The sequence below is a fragment of the Oncorhynchus gorbuscha genome, linkage group LG14 (genome assembly GCF_021184085.1).
Source record: "Oncorhynchus gorbuscha isolate QuinsamMale2020 ecotype Even-year linkage group LG14, OgorEven_v1.0, whole genome shotgun sequence".
Lineage (NCBI taxonomy): Eukaryota > Metazoa > Chordata > Actinopteri > Salmoniformes > Salmonidae > Oncorhynchus > Oncorhynchus gorbuscha.
Window position 1 is genome coordinate 43,708,360 of NC_060186.1, and position 22,562 is coordinate 43,730,921.

Sequence of the window (22,562 nt, forward strand, 5' to 3'; positions counted from 1 at the left end):
CTTTTGCCAAATTTCAGGCTTTAAACATAAATATATAAAACTATATAAGAATCAACAACAAGTAGGACACAATCATGAAGTAGAATGACATTTATTGGATTTTTCAAACTTTTTTAACAAATCAAAAACTGAAAACTTGGGCGTGCAAAATTATTCAGCCCCCTTAAGTTAATACTTTGTAGCGCCACCTTTTGCTGCGATTACAGCTGTAAGTCGCTTGGGGTATGTCTCTATCAGTTTTGCACATCGAGAGACTGAATTTTTTTCCCATTCCTCCTTGCAAAATAGCTCGAGCTCAGTGAGGTTGGATGGAGAGCATTTGTGAACAGCAGTTTTCAGTTCTTTCCACAGATTCTCGATTGGATTCAGGTCTGGACTTTGACTTGGCCATTCTAACACCTGGATATGTTTATTTTTGAACCATTCCATTGTAGATTTTGCTTTATGTTTTGGATCATTGTCTTGTTGGAAGACAAATCTCAGTCCCAGTCTCAGGTCTTTTGCAGACTCCATCAGGTTTTCTTCCAGAATGGTCCTGTATTTGGCTCCATCCATCTTCCCATCAATTTTAACCATCGTCCCTGTCCCTGCTGAAGAAAAGCAGACCCAAACCATGATGCTGCCACCACCATGTTTGACAGTGGGGATGGTGTGTTCAGGGTGATGAGCTGTGTTGCTTTTACGCCAAACATAACATTTTGCATTGTTGCCAAAAAGTTCAATTTTGGTTTCATCTGACCAGAGCACCTTCTTCCACATGTTTGGTGTGTCTCCCAGGTGGCTTGTGGCAAACTTTAAACAACACTTTTTATGGATATCTTTAAGAAATGGCTTTCTTCTTGCCACTCAAATCAAATCAAATCTAATTTTATTTGTCACATACACATGGTTAGCAGATGTTAATGCGAGTGTAGCGAAATGCTTGTGCTTCTAGTTCCGACAATGCAGTGATAACCAACAAGTAATCTAACTAACAATTCCAAAACTACTGTCTTATACACAGTGTAAGGGGATAAGGAATATGTACATAAGGATATATGAATGAGTGATGGTACAGAGCAGCATACAGTAGATGGTATCGAGTACAGTATATACATATGAGATGAGTGTGTAGACAAAGTAAACAAAGTGGCATAGTTAAAGTGGCTAGTGATACATGTATTACATAAGGATGCAGTCGATGATGTAGAGTACAGTATATACGTATGCATATGAGATTAATAATGTAGGGTAAGTAACATTATATAAGGTAGCATTGTTTAAAGTGGCTAGTGATATATTTACATCATTTCCCATCAATTCCCATTATTAAAATGGCTGGAGTTGGGTCAGTGTCAATGACAGTGTGTTGGCAGCAGCCACTCAATGCTAGTGGTGGCTGTTTAACAGTCTGATGGCCTTGAGATAGAAGCTGTTTTTCAGTCTCTCGGTCCCAGCTTTGATGCACCTGTACTGACCTCGCCTTCTGGATGATAGCGGAGTGAACAGGCAGTGGTTCGGGTGGTTGATATCCTTGATGATCTTTATGGCCTTCCTGTAACAACGGGTGGTGTAGGTGTCCTGGAGGGCAGGTAGTTTGCCCCCGGTGATGCGTTGTGCAGTCCTCACTACCCTCTGGAGAGCCTTACGGTTGAGGGCGGAGCATTTGCCGTATCAGGCGGTGATACAGCCCGCCAGGATGCTCTCGATTGTGCATCTGTAGAAGTTTGTGAGTGCTTTTGGTGACAAGCCGAATTTCTTCAGCCTCCTGAGGTTGAATAGGCGCTGCTGCGCCTTCTTCACGAATCTGTCAGTGTGAGTGGACCAATTCAGTTTGTCTGTGATGTGTATGCCGAGGAACTTAAAACTAGCTACCCTCTCCACTACTGTTCCATCGATGTGGATAGGGGGGTGTTCCCTCTGCTGTTTCCTGAAGTCCACTATCATCTCCTTAGTTTTGTTGACGTTGAGTGTGAGGTTATTTTCCTGACACCACACTCCGAGGGCCCTCACCTCCTCCCTGTAGGCCGTCTCGTCGTTGTTGGTAATCAAGCCTACCACTGTTGTGTCGTCCGCAAACTTGATGATTGAGTTGGAGGCGTGCGTGGCCACGCAGTCGTGGGTGAACAGGGAGTACAGGAGACTGCTCAGAACGCACCCTTGTGGGGCCCCCCGTGTTGAGGATCAGCGGGGAGGAGATATTGTTGCCTACCCTCACCACCTGGGGGCGGCCCGTCAGGAAGTCCAGTACACAGTTGCACAGGGCGGGGTCGAGACCCAGGGTCTCGAGCTTGATGACGAGCTTGGAGGGTACTATGGTGTTGAATGCCGAGCTGTAGTCGATGAACAGCATTCTCACATAGGTATTCCTCTTGTCCAGGTGGGTTAGGGCAGTGTGCAGTGTGGTTGAGATTGCATCGTCTGTGGACCTATTTGGGCGGTAAGCAAATTGGAGTGGGTCTAGGGTGTCAGGTAGGGTGGAGGTGATATGGTCCTTGACTAGTCTCTCAAAGCACTTCATGATGACGGAAGTGAGTGCTATGGGGCGGTAGTCGTTTAGCTCAGTTACCTTAGCTTTCTTGGGAACAGGAACAATGGTGGCCCTCTTGAAGCATGTGGGAACAGCAGACTGGTATAGGGATTGATTGAATATGTCCGTAAACACACCGGCCAGCTGGTCTGCGCATGCTCTGAGGGCGCGGCTGGGGATGCCGTCTGGGCCTGCAGCCTTGCGAGGGTTAACACGTTTAAATGTCTTACTCACCTCGGCTGCAGTGAAGGAGAGACCGCATGTTTTCGTTGCAGGCCGTGTCAGTGGCACTGTATTGTCCTCAAAGCGGGCAAAAAAGTTATTTAGTCTGCCTGGGAGCAAGACATCCTGGTCCGTGACTGGGCTGGATTTCTTCTTGTAGTCCGTGATTGACTGTAGACCCTGCCACATGCCTCTTGTGTCTGAGCCATTGAATTGAGATTCCACTTTGTCTCTGTACTGATGCTTAGCTTGTTTAATAGCCTTGCGGAGGGAATAGCTGCATTGTTTATATTCAGACATGTTACCAGACACCTTGACCTGATTAAAAGCAGTGGTACGCGCTTTCAGTTTCACGCGAATGCTGCCATCAATCCACGGTTTCTGGTTTGGGAATGTTTTTATCATTGCTATGGGAACGACATCTTCGACGCACGTTCTAATGAACTCGCACACCGAATCAGCGTATTCGTCAATATTTCCATCTGACGCAATACGAAACATGTCCCAGTCCACGTGATGGAAGCAGTCTTGGAGTGTAGAGTCAGCTTGGTCTGACCAGCGTTGGACAGACCTCAGCGTAGGAGCCTCTTGTTTTAATTTCTGCCTGTAGGCAGGGATCAGCAAAATGGAGTAGTGGTCAGCTTTCCCGAAAGGGGGGCGGGGCAGGGCCTTATATGCGTCGCGGAAGTTAGAGTAACAATGATCCAAGGTTTTACCACCCCTGGTTGCGCAATCGATATGCTGATAAAATTTAGGGAGTCTTGTTTTCAGATTAGCTTTGTTAAAATCCCCAGCTACAATGAATGCAGCCTCCGGATAAATGGTTTCCAGTTTGCAAAGAGTTAAATAAAGTTTGTTCAGAGCCATCGATGTGTCTGCTTGGGGGGGGATATATACGGCTGTGATTATAATCGAAGAGAATTCTCTTGGAAGATAATGCAGTCTACATTTGATTGTGAGGAATTCTAAATCAGGTGAACAGAAGGATTTGAGTTCCTGTATGTTTCCTTCATCACACCATGTCCCGTTAGTCATGAGGCATACGCCCCCGCCACTATTCTTACCAGAGAGATGTATGTTTCTGTCGGCGCGATGCGTGGAGAAACCCGCTGGCTGCACCGCCCTGGATAGCGTCTTCCCAGTAAGCCATGTTTCCATGAAGCAGAGAACGTTGCAGTCTCTGATGTCCCTCTGGAATGCCACCCTTGCTCGGATTTCGTCAACCTTGTTGTCGAGAGGCTGGACATTGGCAAGAAGAATGCTGGGAAGTGGTGCGCGATGTGCCCTATTTCGGAGTCTGACCAGTACACAGCCGCGTTTCCCTCTTTTTCGGAGTCGTTTCCTTGGGTCGCTGCATGCGATCCATTCCGTTGTCCTGTTTGTAAGGCAGAACACAGGATCCGCGTCGCAGAAAACATATTCTTGGTCGTACTGATGGTGAGTTGACGCTGATCTTATATTCAGTAGTTCTTCTCGACTGTATGTAATGAAACCTAAGATGACCTGGGGTACTAATGTAAGAAATAACACGTAAAAAAACCAAAAACTGCATAGTTTCCTAGGAACGCGAAGCGAGGCGGCCATCTCAGTCGGCGCCGGAAGGCCAGTGCAATATACGACTGAGTCTCCCACCTCAGCTGTAGATCTCTGCAGTTCATCCAGAGTGATCATGGACCTCTTGGCTGCGTCTCTGATCAGTCTTCTCCTTGTATGAGCTGAAAGTTTAGAGGGACGGCCAGGTCTTGGTAGATTTGCAGTGGTCTGATACTCCTTCCATTTCAATATTACCGCTTGCACAGTGCTCCTTGGGATGTTTAAAGCTTGGGAAATGTTTTTGTATCCAAATCCGGCTTTAAACTTCTTCACAACAGTATCTCGGACCTGCCTGGTGTGTTCCTTGTTCTTCATGATGCTCTCTGCGCTTTTAACGGACCTCTGAGACTATCACAGTGCAGGTGCATTTATACGGAGACTTGATTGTATTTATCATCATTAGTCATTTAGGTCAACATTGGATCATTCAGAGATCCTCACTGAACTTCTGGAGAGAGTTTGCTGCATTGAAAGTAAAGGGGCTGAATAATTTTGCACGCCCAATTTTTCAGTTTTTGATTTGTTAACCTGTTAAGACTCTAGGGGCAGTATTTCATTTTTGGATAAAAAGACGTGCCCGTTTTTAGCACAATATTTTGTCACGAAAAGATGCTCGACTATGCTTGGAATTGATAGTTTTGGAAAGAAGACACTCTGACGTTTCCAGAACTGCAAAGATTTTCACTGTGAGTGCCTTAGAACAAAACCTACAGGCAAAACCAAGATGTTTGAGCGACCAGGAAATCAACAGGATTTCTGATGGCACGTTTTCCATGATCGCCTTATATGGCTGTGAATGCGACAGGAATGAACGGACACTTCCTATCGTTTCCCCAAGGTGTCTGCAGCATTGTGACGTATTTGTAGGCATATCATTGGAAGATTGACCATAAGAGACTACATTTACCAGGGGTCCCGCACGGTGTCTGCGTGGAAATTGGTGCGCAAAAAGTCAGGTACCAGTATTTTTCCATCCGAATCTGAGAACAATGCAGGCTTCCAGGAATGGCATTTCAATGAAGAGATATATGACAAAACACCTTGAGGATGGATTCAAACAACGTTTTCCATGTTTCAGTCGATATTATGGAGTTAATTCGGAAAAAAGTTTGACGTGTAGGTGACTGAATTTTCGGTTAGTTTCGGTAGCCAAATGCATAGTAACAAAACGGAACGTTGTGTCCTACACAAGCATCTTTTAGGAAAAACTGGACATCTGCTATGTAACTGAGAGTCTCCTCATTGAAACATCTGAAGTTCTTCAAAGGTAAATTATTTTATTTGATCCCTTTGCTGGTTTTTGTGAATATGTTGCGTGCTAAATGCTAACGCTAAATGCTAAGCTAGCTATCTCCACTCTTACACAAATTATTGATTTTCTCTGGTTCTAAAGCATATTTTGAAAATCTGAGACGACAGGATTGTTAAGAAAAGGATAAGCTTGAGGATAGGCATATTTATTTCATTTCATTTGCGATTTTTAGAAATCGCTAACGTTGCGTTATGGTAATGAGCTTGAGGCTATGATTACGCTACCGAATACGGTGTGGGTAGGACTAAGAGGTTAAAAAAAGTTTGAAATATACAATAAATGTCGTTCCACTTCATGATTGTGTCCCACTTGTTGTTGATTCTTCACAAAAAAAATACAGTTTTATATCTTTATGTTTAAAGCCTGAAATGTGGCAAAAGGTTGCAAAGTTCAAGGGGGCCGAATACTTTCGCAAGGCACTGTATCATATCATGTTGTATTAGTCACATGTGGGGCAGCAGGGTAGCCTAGTGGTTAGAGCGTTGGACTAGTACCCGAAAGGTTGAAAGTTCGAATCCCCCAGACGACAAGGTACAAATCTGTCGTTCTGCCCCTGAACAGGCAGTTAACCCACTGTTTCTAGGCCGCCATTGAAAATAAGAATTTGTTCTTAACTGACTTGCCTAGTAAAAAAAAAGAAGTGGCTTCTATTTTGAAAACTCCATGTTCCATTTCATTTCATTTAAGTCATTTAGCAGACGCTCTTATCCAGAGCGACTTTGCTCCATTTAAAGGGATATCAACCAGATTCCTTTTCCTATCGCTTCCTCAAGGTGTCAACAGTCTTCAGACATAGTTTCAGGCTTTTATTTTAAAAATGAACCAGAAAGATAACATCGCGTCATGTGGTCACATGAGTTTTGCTCGCGCAACAGAGTTTGGACAGCTATTGTTTTTCCCTCTCCTACTGTGAAAGACATTTGCGGTTGATATATTATCGATTATATATTTTAAAAACAACCTGAGGATTGATTATAAAAAACATTTGACATGTTTCTGTGGACATTATGGAAACTATTTGGAATTTGTCTGTGTTGTTGTGACCGCTCTTTCCTGTGGATTTCTGAACACAATGAGCCAAACAAACAGAGGTATTTTGGGTGTAAAAATAATCTTTATGGAACAAAAGGAACATATGTTGTGTAACTGGGAGTCTCGTGAGTGAAAACATCCGAAGATCATCAAAGGTAAAAGATAAATATGATTGTTTTTCTGATTTTTGTGACCAAGCTACTTAATGCTAAGTGTACATAATGTTTTGTCATGCGATCGATAAACTTACACAAACACTTGGATTGCTTTCGCTGTAGAGCATAATTTCAAAATCTGACACAACAGGGGGATTAACAAAAGGCTAAGCTGTGTTTTCCTATATTGCACTTGTGATTTCATGAATATAAATATTTTTAGTAATATTCATTGAATGTAGCACTATGCTATTCAGCGGTTGTTGATGACACTTATCCCGTTAACGGGATTGCAGCCATAACAAGTTAAGAACAAAACCGTATATACAATGACGGCCTACCCGGGCCAAACCTGGATGACGCTGGGCCAATTGTGCACCGCCCTATGGGACTCCCAATCACGGTCGGATGTGATGCAGCCTGGATTCAAACCAGGGTTTGCAGTGACCCCTCTTGCGCTGAGATGCAGTGCCTTAGAAAGCTGGACCACTCGGAAGCCCAAGTGGCTCCATGTCCTATAGGCAGAAACAACACAAACAGGAAGTACCCGTGCTAAGGACAATTCAACACTGATCTGACCAACTGGAATCCACGCTTTAAGATTGTTTTGATCACGCGGACTGGGATATGTTCTGGGTAGCCTCCGAAAATAACATTGACGTACACTATCGTTCAAAAGTTGGGGTCTCTTAGAAATGTCCTTGTTTTTGAAAGAAAAACACATTTTGTTTGATTACAAATATGTGGAAGGAGTAAAAAAAGAGAACACACAGGCTGTATTAAACACACCCGGATTACATCTTCATACTAAGGGCAACCATGGAGTCCGTGACAGAGAGGGAGTAACGTTCATCCATATACAGTGCATTCGGAAAGTATTCCGACCCCTTCACTTTTGCCACATTTTGTTTCATTAGCCTTATTCTAAAACATTTTTTTTTATCAGCAATCTACAGACAATACCCTAAAATTACAAAAAAGAAGAACAGGTTTTTATAGATTTTTGCAAATGTATTAAAAATAAAAATAGAACCTTATTTACATAAGTATTCAGAGATTTAGCTCAGGTACATCCTGCTTCCATTGATCATCCTTGAGCTGTTTCTACAACTTGATCGGAGTCCACCTGTGGTAAATTCAATTGATTGGACATGATTTGGAAAGGCACACACCTACATGAGGTCTCACAGTTGACAGTGCATGTCAGAGCAAAAACCAAGCCATGAGGTCGAAAGAAATGTAAGTAGAGCTCCGAGACAGGATGGTGTCGAGGCACAGATCTGGGGAAGGGTACTGAAAAATGTCTGTAGCATTGAAGGTCTCCAAGACACTGTCCTCCATCAATCTTAAATCAAAAAAGGTTTGGAACCACCTAGACTCTTCCTAGAGCTGTCCGCCCGACGAAACTGAGCAGTCAGGGGGATTGTTAGCCTTGATCAGGGAGGTGAACAAGAACCAAATGGTCACTCTGACAGAGCTCCAAAGTTTCTCTGTGGAGATGGGAGAACCTTTCAAAAGGACAACTCCTCAACTACCACTCCTCAGTAAAAGGCACATGACAGTCCACATGGAGTTTGCCAAAAGCCACTCAAACCATGAGAAACAAGATTCTCTTGTCTGATGAAACTAAGATTGAACACTTTGGCCTGAATGCCAAATGTCACATCTGGAGGAAACCAGGGATCGCTTATCACCTGGCCAATACCATCCCTATAGTCAAGCATGGTGGTGGCAGCATCATGCTGTGGGGATGTTTTTCTCCGGCAGGGACTGGGACTCTAGTCAGGATTGAGAGAAAGATGAACTGCGCAAAGTACAGAGAGATCCTTGATGAAAACTTGCTCCAGAGTGCGTAGGACCTCAGACTGGGCCAAAGGTTCACCTTCCAACAGGACAACTACTTTAAGCACACAGCCAACAACACTTTGGAGTGGTTCCGGGACAAGTCCATGCTTCTCCTTGAGTGGCCCAGCCAGAGCCCAGACTTGGACCTGATCAAACATCTCTGAAGAGACCTGAAAATAGCTGTGCAGCGACACTCCACATCCAACCTAACAAGCTTGAGAGGATCTGCAGAAAAGAATGAGAGAAACTCCCCCAATACAGGTGTGCCAAGCTTGTATAATCATGCCCAAGAAGACTCAAGGCTCGAATCCCTGGAAAAGGTGCAAACAAAATGCTGAATAAAGGGTCTGAATACTTGCAAAGAAATACATTAAAACCTGTTTTTGCTTCGTCATTATGTGCTATTGTGTGTAGATTGATGAGGGAAAAACTATTTAATCCATTTAAGATGCTTTCCAATACTTTCTCAATACTTTCCAAATGCACTGTATACGGGTAGTTAGGTACATTTTCAGATATTATAGTATTCAATCAGTCCCTATCCCAGTCTGCTGTCCCCACATGCTTCAAGATGGCCACCATTGTTCCTGTTCCCAAGAAAGTGAAGGTAACATAACTAAATGACTATCGCCACGTAGCACTCACTTCTTTCATCATGAAGTGCTTTGTGAGACGAGTCAAGGATCATATCACCTCCACCCTACCTGTCACCCAAGACCCACTTCAAATTTCGTCTGTGGACCCAATAGGTCCACAGACGATTTTATTTTAATTTTATTTATTTTACCTTTATTTAACCAGGCAAGTCAGTTAAGAACATATTCTTATTTTCAATGACGGCCTGGGAACAGTGGGTTAACTGCCTGTTCAGGGGCAGAATGACAGAATGACAGAATTGTACCTTGTCAGCTCGGGGGTTTGAACTCACAACCTTCCAGTTACTAGTCCAACGCTCTAACCACTAGGCTACGCTGCCGCCCACGATGCAATTGCCATTACAATGCACACTGCCCAATCCAATTTGGACAAAAGGAATACCTATGTAAGAATGCTGTTCACTGACTACAGCTCAGCATTCAACACCATAGTACTCCAAACTCATCATTAAACTTGAGACCCTGGGTCTCGACCACTTCCTGTGCCACTAGGTCCTGGACTCTCTGACGGGCCGCCCCCAGGTGGTGAAGGTAGGAAACAATATCTCCTCTCTGCTGATCCTCAACACTGGGTCCCCAAAAGGGTGCGTTCTCAGCCCTCTCCTGTACTCCCTGTTCACCCATGACTGCGTGGCCATGCACACCTCCAACTCAATCATCAAGTTTGCAGATGGCACAATAGTGGTAGGCTTGATTACCAACATTGACCAGACAGCCTACAGGTGAGGGTCCTCGGAGTGTGGTGTCAGGATAATAACCTCTCACTCAATGTCAGCAAAACAAAAGAGATGATTGTGTACTTCAGGAAACAGCAAAGGGAGCACCCCCCCTATCCACATTGATGGGACAGCAGTGGAGAAGTTTTAAAGTTTTAAGTTCCTCGGTGTACATAACACCGACAAACTGACATGGTCCACGCACACAGTCCGTGTGGTGAAGAAGGCGCAACAGCATCTCTTCAACCTCAGGGGTCTGAAAAAATGTGGCTTGTCACAGAAAACCCTCACTAACTTTTACAGGTACACAACAACTACAACAAGGCAATAAAGATAATCAAGGACAATTACCACCCGAGCCACTGCCTGTTCACCCTGCTTCCATCCAGAAGCTGAGATCAGTACAGGTGCATCAAACCTGGGAAAGAGAGATTGAAAAACAGCTTTTATCTCAAGGCCATCAGATTGTCAAACAGCCCCCACTATCACAGAGAGATGGCTGCCTATCTACAGACTTGATATCATTGGCCACTTGAATAAATGGAACACTAGTCATTTAATAATGTCACTTTAAGAATGTTTACATACTGTATATGTTTCAAATTTAGTCAGAATGTGTTAAGGTTTTCTTCCTCCTCCTCTGAAGAGGAAGTGTAGCAGGGATTGGACCAAAATGCAGCGTGGTTATCTTCATACATCTTTAATAAAGATAATGACGATACAATACAAAAACACTAAACGTAACGTGAAAACCCTAAACAGCCTTATCTGGTGCAAACAAACACAGAGACAGGAACAATCATCCACAAAACCCAACACCAAACAGGCTACCTAAATATGGTTCCCAATCAGAGACAATGACTAACACCTGCCTCTGATTGAGAAACATATCAGGCCAAACATAGAAATAGGCAAACTAGACATGTAACAGAATGTCCACTCAGATCACACCCTGACCAAACAAAACATAGAAACATACAAAGCAAACTATGGTCAGGGTGTGACAGAATGTAATTTTCATTGCAAGATAAAGTGTACTGTTAGCTAGCTAGCTAACGTTCCTTCCGTGGCCTCCAACTGCTCTTAAACGCTAATAAAACCAAATGCATGCTTTTCAACCGATCGCTGCCTGCACCCGCATGCCCGACTAGCATCACCACCCTGGATGGTTCCGACCTTGAATATGTGGACATCTATAAGTACCTAGGTGTCTGGCTAGACTGCAAACTCTCATTCCAGACTCATATCAAACATCTCCAATCGAGAATCAAATCAAGAGTCGTCTTTCTATTCCGCAACAAAGCCTCCTTCACTCACGTCGCCAAGCTTACCCTAGTAAAACTGACTATCCTACCGATCCTCGACTTCGGCGATGTCATCTACAAAATTGCTTCCAACACTCTACTCAGCAAACTGGATGCAGTTTATCACAGTGCCATCCGTTTTGTCACTAAAGCACCTTATACCACCCACCACTGCAAATTGTATGCTCTAGTCGGCTGGCCCTCGCTACATATTCGTCGCCAGACCCACTGGCTCCAGGTCATCTACAAGTCCATGCTAGGTAAAGCTCCGCCTTATCTCAGTTCACTGGTCACGATGGCAACACCCATCCGTAGCACGCGCTCCAGCAGGTGTATCTCACTGATATATCCCTAAAGCCTACACCTCATTTGGCCGCCTTTCGTTCCAGAACTCTGCTGCCTGTGACTGGAACGAATTGCAAAAATCGCTGAAGTTGGAGACTTTCATCTCCCTCACCAACTTCAAACATCAGCTATCTGAGTAGCTAACCGATCGCTGCAGCTGTACATAGTCTATTGGTAAATAGCCCACCCATTTTCACCTACCTCATCCCCACACTGTTTTTATTTATTTACTTTTCTGCTCTTTTGCACACCAATATCTCTACCTGTACATGACCATCTGATCATTTATCACTCCAGTGTTAATCTGCAAAATTGTAATTATTATTTTTCTACCGTGTTATTGACTTGTTAATTGTTTACTCCATGTGTAACTCTGTGTTGTCTGTTCACACTGCTATGCTTTATCTTGGCCAGGTCGCAGTTGCAAATGAGAACTTGTTCTCAACTAGCCTACCTGGTTAAATAAAGGTGAAAAAAAAAAGAAAAAAAAAAAAAAACGTTAGGTGTTTTATCTGTGTAGTAGTATTAGTCATATCTCCGAGCCATTTTCATTACTAGTTATATTCTAATGTTAGCTAGCTAGTTAACATTGAACCTATCTGGGTTGTTTTAGCTGCAGGATAGTAACGTTATGAGTTAGGGATTATGGTTCATTGTTTAGCTAGCTAGCTACATGTCTAAACAAAAGACTTCACTTTGCTAGTAACTATTTCACTGTACCGTTTACACCTTCTGTATCCTGTGAATGTGACAAATAAACTTTGATTTAATTTGATATAGTGTGTGTTAACCAGATGGTAATGTTAAGAACAACATGAACTTAACCAAAGTCAAATTGGTATATAATGTTAGGCCAACGAGACAGTGTCCAAGTTTTAAAACTCTCCGGTAGAATAACCTGCTTTTATTTTCCTGTAATTATGAATAGATATTAGCTAAAGTTAAGATCTTGGAGGCTACTGTACATGATATGGTCATTATTTGGATAGACAGCTTTTTTGGGATTCAGTTTTACTTTTGTGCCTTATTGCAAACAGTATGCATGTTTTGGAAAAAATGTAATCTGTAAGGCTTTCTTCTTTTTACTCTATCATTTAGGAGTATTGTGGAGTAACTACAATGTTGTTGATCCACCCTCAGTTTTCTCCTATCACAGCCATTAAACTCTGTAAATGTTTTAAAGTCACCATTGGCCTCATTGTGAAATCCTTGAGCGGTTTCCTTCTTCTTCAGCAATAAAGACGCCTGTATTTATGTAGTAAATGGGTATATTGATACACCATCCAAAGTATAATTAACACCATGTTCAAAGGGATATTCAATGTCTGTTTTTTATTAAACATTGTCCTTTTGGTGAGGCATTGGAAAACCTCCCTGGTCTTTGTGGTTAAATCTGTGTTTGAAATGCACTGCTCGACTGAGGGACCTTACAGATAATTGTATGTATGGGGTACAGAGATGAGGTAGTCATTAAAAAATAAAGTTAAACACTTTCATTGCACACAGATTGAGTCAATTCAACGTATGAGACTTTTCCCCTGAACTTATTTAGGCTTGCCAAAACAAAGGGGTTGACTCAAAAAAAAATCAGATTTACATTTTGAATTCATTTGTGAATACTTTCTAAAAAAACTGTTTTCTGTCATGTTATGTCTTGTCCCTGTGCTTTCTCTTCTCTTCGTTTCCCCCTGCTGGTCGTATTAGGTTACTTTCTCTCTCTCTATCTCTCTCTATCGTTCCGTTCCTGCTCCCAGCTGTTCCTCATTCTTCTAACGACCTCGTTTACGCTCTCACACCTGTCTCCTCTTTTGCCCTCTGATTAAGTCTCTATTTCTTGCTCTGTTTCTGCTTCTGTCCTTGTCGGATTCTTGTTTGCTTTGCCCTTGTTCCGTCCTGTTGTAATCTGCCTCTTCATCAGATACTGCGTGTGAGCAGGTGTCTCTATCCTCTACGGCCCGCACCTACCCGAAGGGACCTGCAGTCTGTTGCCGCTAGCCCTGCAATTCTCCTCAACTACTAGAAGGGGACTCTCCTGTTAAGCTAGAGGATTTATGTTTTCCCTGTTTGGACATCTCCTGTAAAGATTGAGGATTTATGTTTTCCCTGTTTGGACATTAAAAGACTCTGTTTCTGTTATATCGCTTTTGGGTCCTCACTCACCTGCATAATAGAAGAATCCGACCAAGAATGGACCCAGCGACTTCGGATCCTCTCTACTCAGCCGTCGAGTTCCAGGGAGCGATGCTAGGCAGACACGAGCAGGAATTGTCTGCTGCTCGACATGCCGTTGAGACCCTGGCCGCCCAAGTCTCCGACCTCTCGAAACATATTCACTATCACCGCCTCGATCCACCGGCTACTTCCAGGGCTTCCGAGTCTCCGGAGCCCAGAATTAATAACCCACCGTGTTACTCTGGGGAGCCCACTGAATGCCGCTCGTTCCTCACCCAGTGTGATATTGTGTTCTCTCTCCAGCCCAACACGTACTCCAGGGGTACAACTCGTATCGCCTACGTCATATCTCTCCTTACTGGACGGGCTCGTGAGTGGAGCACGGCAATCTGGGAGGCAAGGGCTGAGTGTACTAACCAGTATCAGAACTTTAAGGAGGAGATGATACGGGTTTTTGATCGTTCAGTTTTTGGGAAAGAAGCTTCCAAGGCCTTGTCTTCCCTATGTCAAGGTAATCGATCCATAACGGATTACTCTATAGAGTTTCGCACTCTTGCTGCCTCCAGTGACTGGAACGAGCCGGCGTTGCTCGCTCGTTTTCTGGAGGGTCTCCACGCGGAGGTAAAGGATGAGATTCTCTCCCGGGAGGTTCCTTCCAGCGTGGATTCTTTGATTGAACTCGCTATTCGCATAGAACGACGGGTAGATCTTCGTCACCGAGCTCGTGGAAGAGAGCTCGCGTTATCCGTTTCCCCCCTCTCCGCATCACTACCATCTTCCTCCACTGGCTCAGGTGCTGAGCCCATGCAGCTGGGGGGTATTCGCATCTCGACTAAGGAGAGGGAACGGAGAATCACCAACCGCCTCTGTCTCTATTGCGGTTCCGCTGGTCATTTTGTCTTTTCATGTCCAGTAAAAGGCCAGAGCTCATCAGTAATCGGAGCTACTGGTGAGCGCTACTACTCAGGTCTCTCCTTCAAGATCCTGTACTACCTTGTCGGTCCATCTACGCTGGACCGGTTCGGCAGCTTCCTGCAGTGCCTTGATAGACTCGGGGGCGGAGGGCTGTTTTATGGACGAAGCCTGGGCTCGGGAACATGACATTCCTCTCAGACAGTTAGGGGAGCCCACGGCCATGTTCGCCTTGGATGGTAGTCCTCTCCCCAGGATTCAGCGTGAAACGCTACCTTTAACCCTTACTGTCTCTGGTAATCATAGCGAAACCATTTCTTTTTTGATTTTTCGTTCACCTTTTACACCTGTTGTTTTGGGCCATCCCTGGCTAGTGTGTCATAATCCTTCTATTAATTGGTCTAGTAATTCTATCCTCTCCTGGAACGTCTCTTGTCATGTTAAGTGTTTAATGTCTGCTATCCCTCCTGTTTCTTCTGCCCCCTCTTCACAGGAGGAGCCTAGTGATTTGACAGGGGTGCCGGAGGAATATCATAATCTGCGCACGGTCTTCAGTCGGTCCAGGGCCACCTCCCTTCCTCTCTCTATCTCTCTCTATCGTTCCGTTCCTGCTCCCAGCTGTTCCTCATTCTCCTAACGACCTTGTTTACGCTCTCACACCTGTCTCCTCTTTTGCCCTCTGATTAAGTCTCTATTTCTCGCTCTGTTTCTGCTTCTGTCCTTGTCGGATTCTTGTTTGCTTTGCCCTTGTTCCGTCCTGTTGTCTGCCTCTTCATCAGATACTGCGTGTGAGCAGGTGTCTCTATCCTCTACGGCCCGCACCTACCCGAAGGGACCTGCAGTCTGTTGCCGCTAGCCCTGCAATTCTCCTCAACTACTAGAAGGGGGACTCTCCTGTTAAGCTAGAGGATTTATGTTTTCCCTGTTTGGACATCTCCTGTAAAGATTGAGGATTTATGTTATCCCTGCTTGGACATTAAAAGACTCTGTTTCTGTTATATCGCTTTTGGGTCCTCACTCACCTGCATAACAGTTTTCACTTTGTCATTATGGGGGTATTTTGTGTTGATTGATAAGGGACTCATCATGCCAAAAGGTCAAGGTTTCTGAGTTATTTACAAATGCACTGTAAGAGTGTTTTTAATGGGTAAAAATATGGCTATTTATTATATTTCACTGTTATTTGTCTATATGCCATTTGGTTTAGGCATAAGGGCAATGAAATGTACTAATATTTTTGTATAGTTGCATGTTTCATAAGCTTGGGTACCAGGAAAACAGACTTTCTAATTTGGGTCCCAGACTAAAAAGGATTAAGAACCCCTGGTCTAATGTCATATTTAGGGCATTCCTACTCAGCAGTGTGTTGCTTAGGGCACTATCCAAAGTTGATAACTACATGATAAGTCTCCAGCTGTAATGCACCAGCTTCGGACAGTCTACAGGGATGACCTATGGACCTGTGGGGAGAAACTGGTGATTAATGTAGCTGTAGAGTCAAAAGCCTCAGGGTAAATGTTCAACTATTTTGCTTGGACCCTTAAGTGATCCTAGCATTAATCCTTATTAACTTCTTGATGCTACCCATCCCTTAACCTCTTGAAGCTAAAAAAATAACGTTCCCAAAGTAAACGGCCTATTTCTCAGGACCAGATGCTAGAATATGCATGTAATTGACAGATTAGGATGGAAAACACTCTAAAGTTTCCAAACTGTCAAAATATTGTCTGTGACCATAACAGAACTGATATTGCAGGCGAAACCCTGAGAAAAATCAAACCAGAAAGTGGCTTCTATTTTGAAAACTCCATGTTTCATTGTCTCCCATTGCTCCAGATTCCATTTCCTGTCTTCCTCAAGGTGTCAGCAGTCTTCAGACATAGTTTCAGGCTTTTATTTTGAAGAATGAGCGTGAACAACCACATTGCGTAAGTGGATAGGTGTGGGCTCTCAGAGTGAGTTGTGCGCAAAAGAGAAAGGCTGCTATTGTTACTCCCGGTCATAGTGAAAAGCCAACTGTCCCGGTTGATATATTATTGAATAGATATTTGAAAAACACCCTGAGGATTGATTATAAAAAACGTCTGACATGTTTCTGTGGACATTATGGATATAATTTGGAATTTTTATCTGCGTTGTCGTAACCACTCTTTCCGGTGGATTCCTGGGCATAACGCACCAAAATAACGGAGGTATTTGGATATAAAAAATATCTTTATGGAACAAAAGGAACATTTGTTGTCTAACTGGGAGTCTCGTGAGTGAAAACATCCGAAGATCATCAAAGGCAAACGATTAATTTGATTGCTTTTCTGATTTTCGTGACCAAGTTACCTGATGCTAAGTGTACTTATTGGTTTTGTCGAGCGATTGATAAACTTACACAAACGCTTGTATTGCTTTCGCTGTAAAGCATCATTTCAAAATCTGAGACGACAGGTGGATTAACAAAAGGCTAAACTGTGTTTTGCAATATTGCACTTGTGATTTCATGAATATGAATATTTTCTAGTAATATTATTTGACTGTGGTGCTATGCTATTCAGCGTTGTTGTGATATCGCACAGTGTTTCACCAGTGGGAGTCATTGGGTGGGTGGTGGGACTGACGCCGAGTCCACTCCGCCTGTTGATGGTTTTATTCCTGAGACGGCGATAGTGCTTGCGGAAGTGTCCAAAGAACAAGAGAAGTTAATCTCAGCTACAATATCGCATGACTCCAAGGAGGAGGCAAGTTGCTCAATCACAGAGACTGCAGGCACAACATGATGAAAAGAATAGTCAATCAGGTTTACTGATTGAATATGACGAGATATCATAATATCTGCTTGAGTCAGATTCTGCACCAAGAGGTGTAGAAAGGTCTTGTGGATGACTGTCACAGTCAGCGTTAGGAGAAGACAGTGTGGTCATTGGAGACGGCATGGTTACCTGTGACCATACTTGGTTGATTTTACAATCCATAGTGGGATCAAATGATCCATCAAGTCTGCTCCGAGAAGCAGGGATTCAGATTCGAGGCTGGTGACATACACAGGATAAACAAGCAATACGTCTTGGAAGTGTAGTTTCATGAGTCTCAATGTGAGGCAAGATAGTCTGAGTGAACCCTCAAAGTTTAGTGTCTCATCATTCTGTTTTTAACCAACATTTAGCTGGGTTCAATGCCCTTTTGAGATCAAAACGTTTGAGAGATGAGTGTAATTGTCAAGCCTGAATCAATTAGTAAGCAGTCCCCCAGGACTGTTTCCAGGTATGGGCTTTTTAAGTTGCGTTTTGTGGTCATATTTCTCACAAAGTGGAGTGGTTGTTCACAACGGCATGATGTGTCATTTGTGTCCATGGTGAAGACAGATCAACTAATTGAGGTTTGAGTGGAATTGACTATTGAAATGGTTTTGACCTTTTGCTGCACAGCATTTGTATTAGAGTCTATTGACAAAGCCATTGAATTGCGACGCCACTTTGTCTTTATACTGACGTTTTGCCTGTTTGATTGCCTTACAGAGGGATAACTGATTCACAGTCACAATATTCCCAGTCACCTTGCTTTTGTTAAATGCGGTGGTTCGCACTTTCAGTTTTGCGCGAATGCTGCCATCCATCCACTGTTCTTGGTTTGTATAGGTTTTAATAGTCACAGTGGGAACAACATCCTGGAAACACTTTGTGATGAACTCACAGGATGTCCGTGGATACGTCAATGTTATTCTCAGAGGCAACCCAGAACATATCCCAGTCCGCATGATCAAAATAATCTTGAAGCATTGATTCTGACTGGTCAGATCAGCTTTGAATAGACCTTAGCACGGGTACATCCTGTTTGAGTTTCAGCTTTGCTGAAGGGAGGGCGGGGGAGGGCCTTGTAGCCATCCCGCGAAGGTGAAGTAACCATGGTTGAGAGTTTTTTTGAAGTGCGAGTACTGCAAGCAATCTATTGATATGCTAAATATGTGTATGTGACCAATACAATTTGATTTGATTTGATAAAATTTCCCTAGCATTTTCTTCAGATTTGCTTTATTGAAGTCCCCAGCCACAATAAATGCGCCCTCAGGATATGCAGTTTCCAGTTTCCACAAAGTCCAGTGTAGTTCCTTGAGAGCTGTTGTGGTATCAGCTTGAGGAGGAATGTACATGACTGTGACGATGACCTAATAGCTTTTAATTCATTTGAGATTTTTTTATAACTGAGATTTTACTCGAAATAAAAAGTTCTATACACTATACTGAACAAACATTTTAATGCAAAATGCAACAATTCAAAGTTTTTACTGAGTTACAGTTCATATAAGGAAATGAGTCATTTGAAATGAAATCATTAGGCACTATCCTATGAAAATCATATGACTGGGAATGCAGAAATTAATCTAATACCTTTAAAAATAAAGTAGGACCACCATTTGCCTCATGCAGCATGACACATACTGTATCCTTTGCATAGAGTTGATCAGGCTGTTGATTATGGCCTGTGGAATGTTGTCCCATTCCTCTTCAATGGATGTGTGAAGTTGCTGGATTTTGGCGAGAACTGGAACACGCTGTCGTACACATCAATCCAGAACATCCCAAACATATTCAATGGGTGACATGTCTGATAAGTATTCAGGCCACGGAAGAATTGGGACATTTTCAGCTGCCAGGAATTTTGTACATATCTTTGTAACATGGGGCTATGCATTATCATGCTGAAACATGAGGTGATGGCAGCGGATGAATGGCACGACAATGGGCCTCAGGATCTCATCACGGTATCTCTATGCATTCCAATTGCCATCAGTAAAATGCAATTGTGTTCGTTGTCTGTAGCTTATGACTGCCCATACCATTACCCCAACACCACCATGGGTCACTCTGTTCACAACGTTGACATCAGCAAACCGCTTACCCACATTTCTGCCTGGTACAGTTGAAACCGGGATTCATCTGTGAAGAGCGCACTTCTCCAGCGTGCCGGCGGCCATTGAAGGTGAGCATTTGCCCACTGAAGTCGGTTACGACGCCGAACTGCAGTCAGGTCAAGACCCTGGTGAATACGACGAGCATGCAGATGAGCTTCCCTGAGATGGTTTCTCACAGTTTGTGCCAAAAGTCTATGTTTGTGCAAACCCACAGTTTCATCCGGGTGGCTAGTCTCAGATGATCCTACAGGTGAAGAAGCCGGATATGGAGGTCCTGGGCTGCCATGGCTACATGTGGTCTGCAGTTGTGAGGCTGGTTGGACGTACTGACACATTTTCTAAAATGGCTTATGGTATAGAAATGAACAATCAATTCCATTGCAACAGCTCTGGTGGACATTCCTGCAGTCAACATGCCAACTGCACACTCGCTGAAAAATTTACACATCTGTGGCATTGGGTTGTGTGACAAAACTGCACATTTTAGAGTGGTCTTTTATTGTACCCAGCACAAGGTGCACCTGTGTAATGATCATGCTTAATCTGCTTCTTGATGTGCCACACCTGGTGGATTGATTATCTTTGTAAATGTGAAATGCTCACTAAAAGGGATATAAACTAATTTGTGGAAAAAAAAACGTTTGAGAGAAATACGCTTTTTGTGCATATTGAACATTTCCAGGATGTTTTATTTCAGCTCATGAATCATGGACCCACAATTTTGTTATATATATATATATATATATACTGCTCAAAAAAATTAAGGGAACACTTAAACATCACAATGTAACTCCAAGTTAATCACACTTCTATGAAATCAAACTGTCCACTTAGGAAGCAACACTGATTGACAATAAATGTCACATGCTGTTGTGCAAATAGAATAGACAATAGGTGGAAATTATAGGCAATTAGCAAGACACCCCCAATAAAGGAGTGGTTCAGCAGGTGATAACCACAGACCACTTCTCAGTTACTATGCTTCCTGGCTGATGTTTTGGTCACTTTTGAATGCTGGCGGTGCTTTCACTCTAGTGGTAGCATGAGACGGAGTCTACAACCCACACAAGTGGCTCAGGTAGTGCATCTCATCTAGGATGGCACATCAATGCGAGCTGTGGCAAGAAGGTTTTCTGTGTCTGCCAGCGTAGTGTCCAGAGCATGGAGGCGCTACCAGGAGACAGGCCGGTACATCAGGAGATGTGTAGGAGGCCGTAGGAGGGCAACAACCCAGCAGCAGGAAAGCTACCTCCACCTTTGTGCAAGGAGGAGCAGGAGAAGCACTGCCAGAGCCCTGAAAAATGACCTCCAGCAGGCCACAAATGTGCATGTGACTGCTCAAACGGTCAGAAACAGACTCCATGAGGGTGGTATAAGTGCCCGATGTCCACAGGTGGGGGTTGTGCTTTACAGCCCAACACCGTGCAGGACGTTTGGCATTTGCCAGAGAACACCAAGATTGGCAAATTCACCACCGGCACCCTGTGCTCTTCACAGATGAAAGCAGGTTCACACTGAACACGTGACAGCCGTGACAGTCTGGAGACGCTGTGGAGAATGTTCGGCGGTGGGTCAGTCATGGTGTGGGGTGGCATTTCTTTGGGGGACCACACAGCCCTCCATGTGCTCGCCAGAGGTAGCCTGACTGCCATTAGGTACCGAGATGAGATCCTCAGACCCCTTGTGAGACCATATGCTGGTGCCTTTGGCCCTGCGTTCCTCCTAATGCAAGACAATGCTAGACCTCATGTGGCTGGAGTGTGTCAGCAGTTCCTGCAAGAGGAAGGCATTGATGCTATGGACTGGCCCGCCCGTTCCCCAGACCTGAATCCAATTGAGCACTTCTGGGACATCATGTCTCACTCCATCCACCAACGCCACGTTGCACCACAGACTGTCCAGGAGTTGGCGGATGCTTTAGTCCAGGTCTGGGAGGAGATCCCTCAGGAGACCATCTGCCACCTCATCAGGAGCATGCCCAGGCATTGTAAGGTCATACAGGCACGTGGAGGCCACACACACTACTGAGCCTCATTTTGACTTGTTTTAAGGACATTACATCAACGTTGGATCAGCCTGTAGTGTGGTTTTCCACTTTAATTTTGCGTGTGACTCCAAATCCAGACCTCCATGGGTTGATAAATTTGATTTCCATTGATCATTTGTGTGTGATTTTGTTTTCAGCACATTCAACTGTGTAAAGAAAAAAAGTATTTAATAAGAATATTTCATTCATTTAGATCTAGGATGTGTTATTTTAGTGTTCCCTTCATTTTTTTTGAGCAGTGTATATATATATAATATTTTTTACTTTCTTTGTACTTTGCTGACTGACAAATTGGAGTAGGGTGAAGTTACCCCTAGACGCTGCTCTTGGAACAGTTTAGCATTTCCCCCAGGATGATTAGGATTGGAGGAGGGAGAGCTGATCCTAGATCTTTACCTATAGGGAAAACTTCACAGTGGAGTGTGACATGACAACATCATCCCTTCAGATGGGCAGAGACATGTAGTAAGCACAGTGATGTCACAGGAGGCAGCCAGATGAATGCCTGTAAGTAATGACCACCTTGCTATCTACAGTACGGAGCCCCGGAGCCAAACATAATTCATAATAAATAAAAAACACAGGCCCACAATGGCACTGAGGAGCAGAGACCAATTAATTGATAAACATCAGGATGTGACGTCCCATCAGATTATGTGGATGTGCTTCTAAAGAGTACGCTGAAGTGTGAATTAAGGCCTTTGAATTTATTAAAGGCAGAGTTAGCAAAATTCCATTAACCTAACTGAACCCTCTCCACTGATGTTCTTGATGAGGAAAGCAATATAGTCTGTTTTAAATTGCGCCAAGCCCCCCGAGAATTTAACAAAGTCTGTATTCTT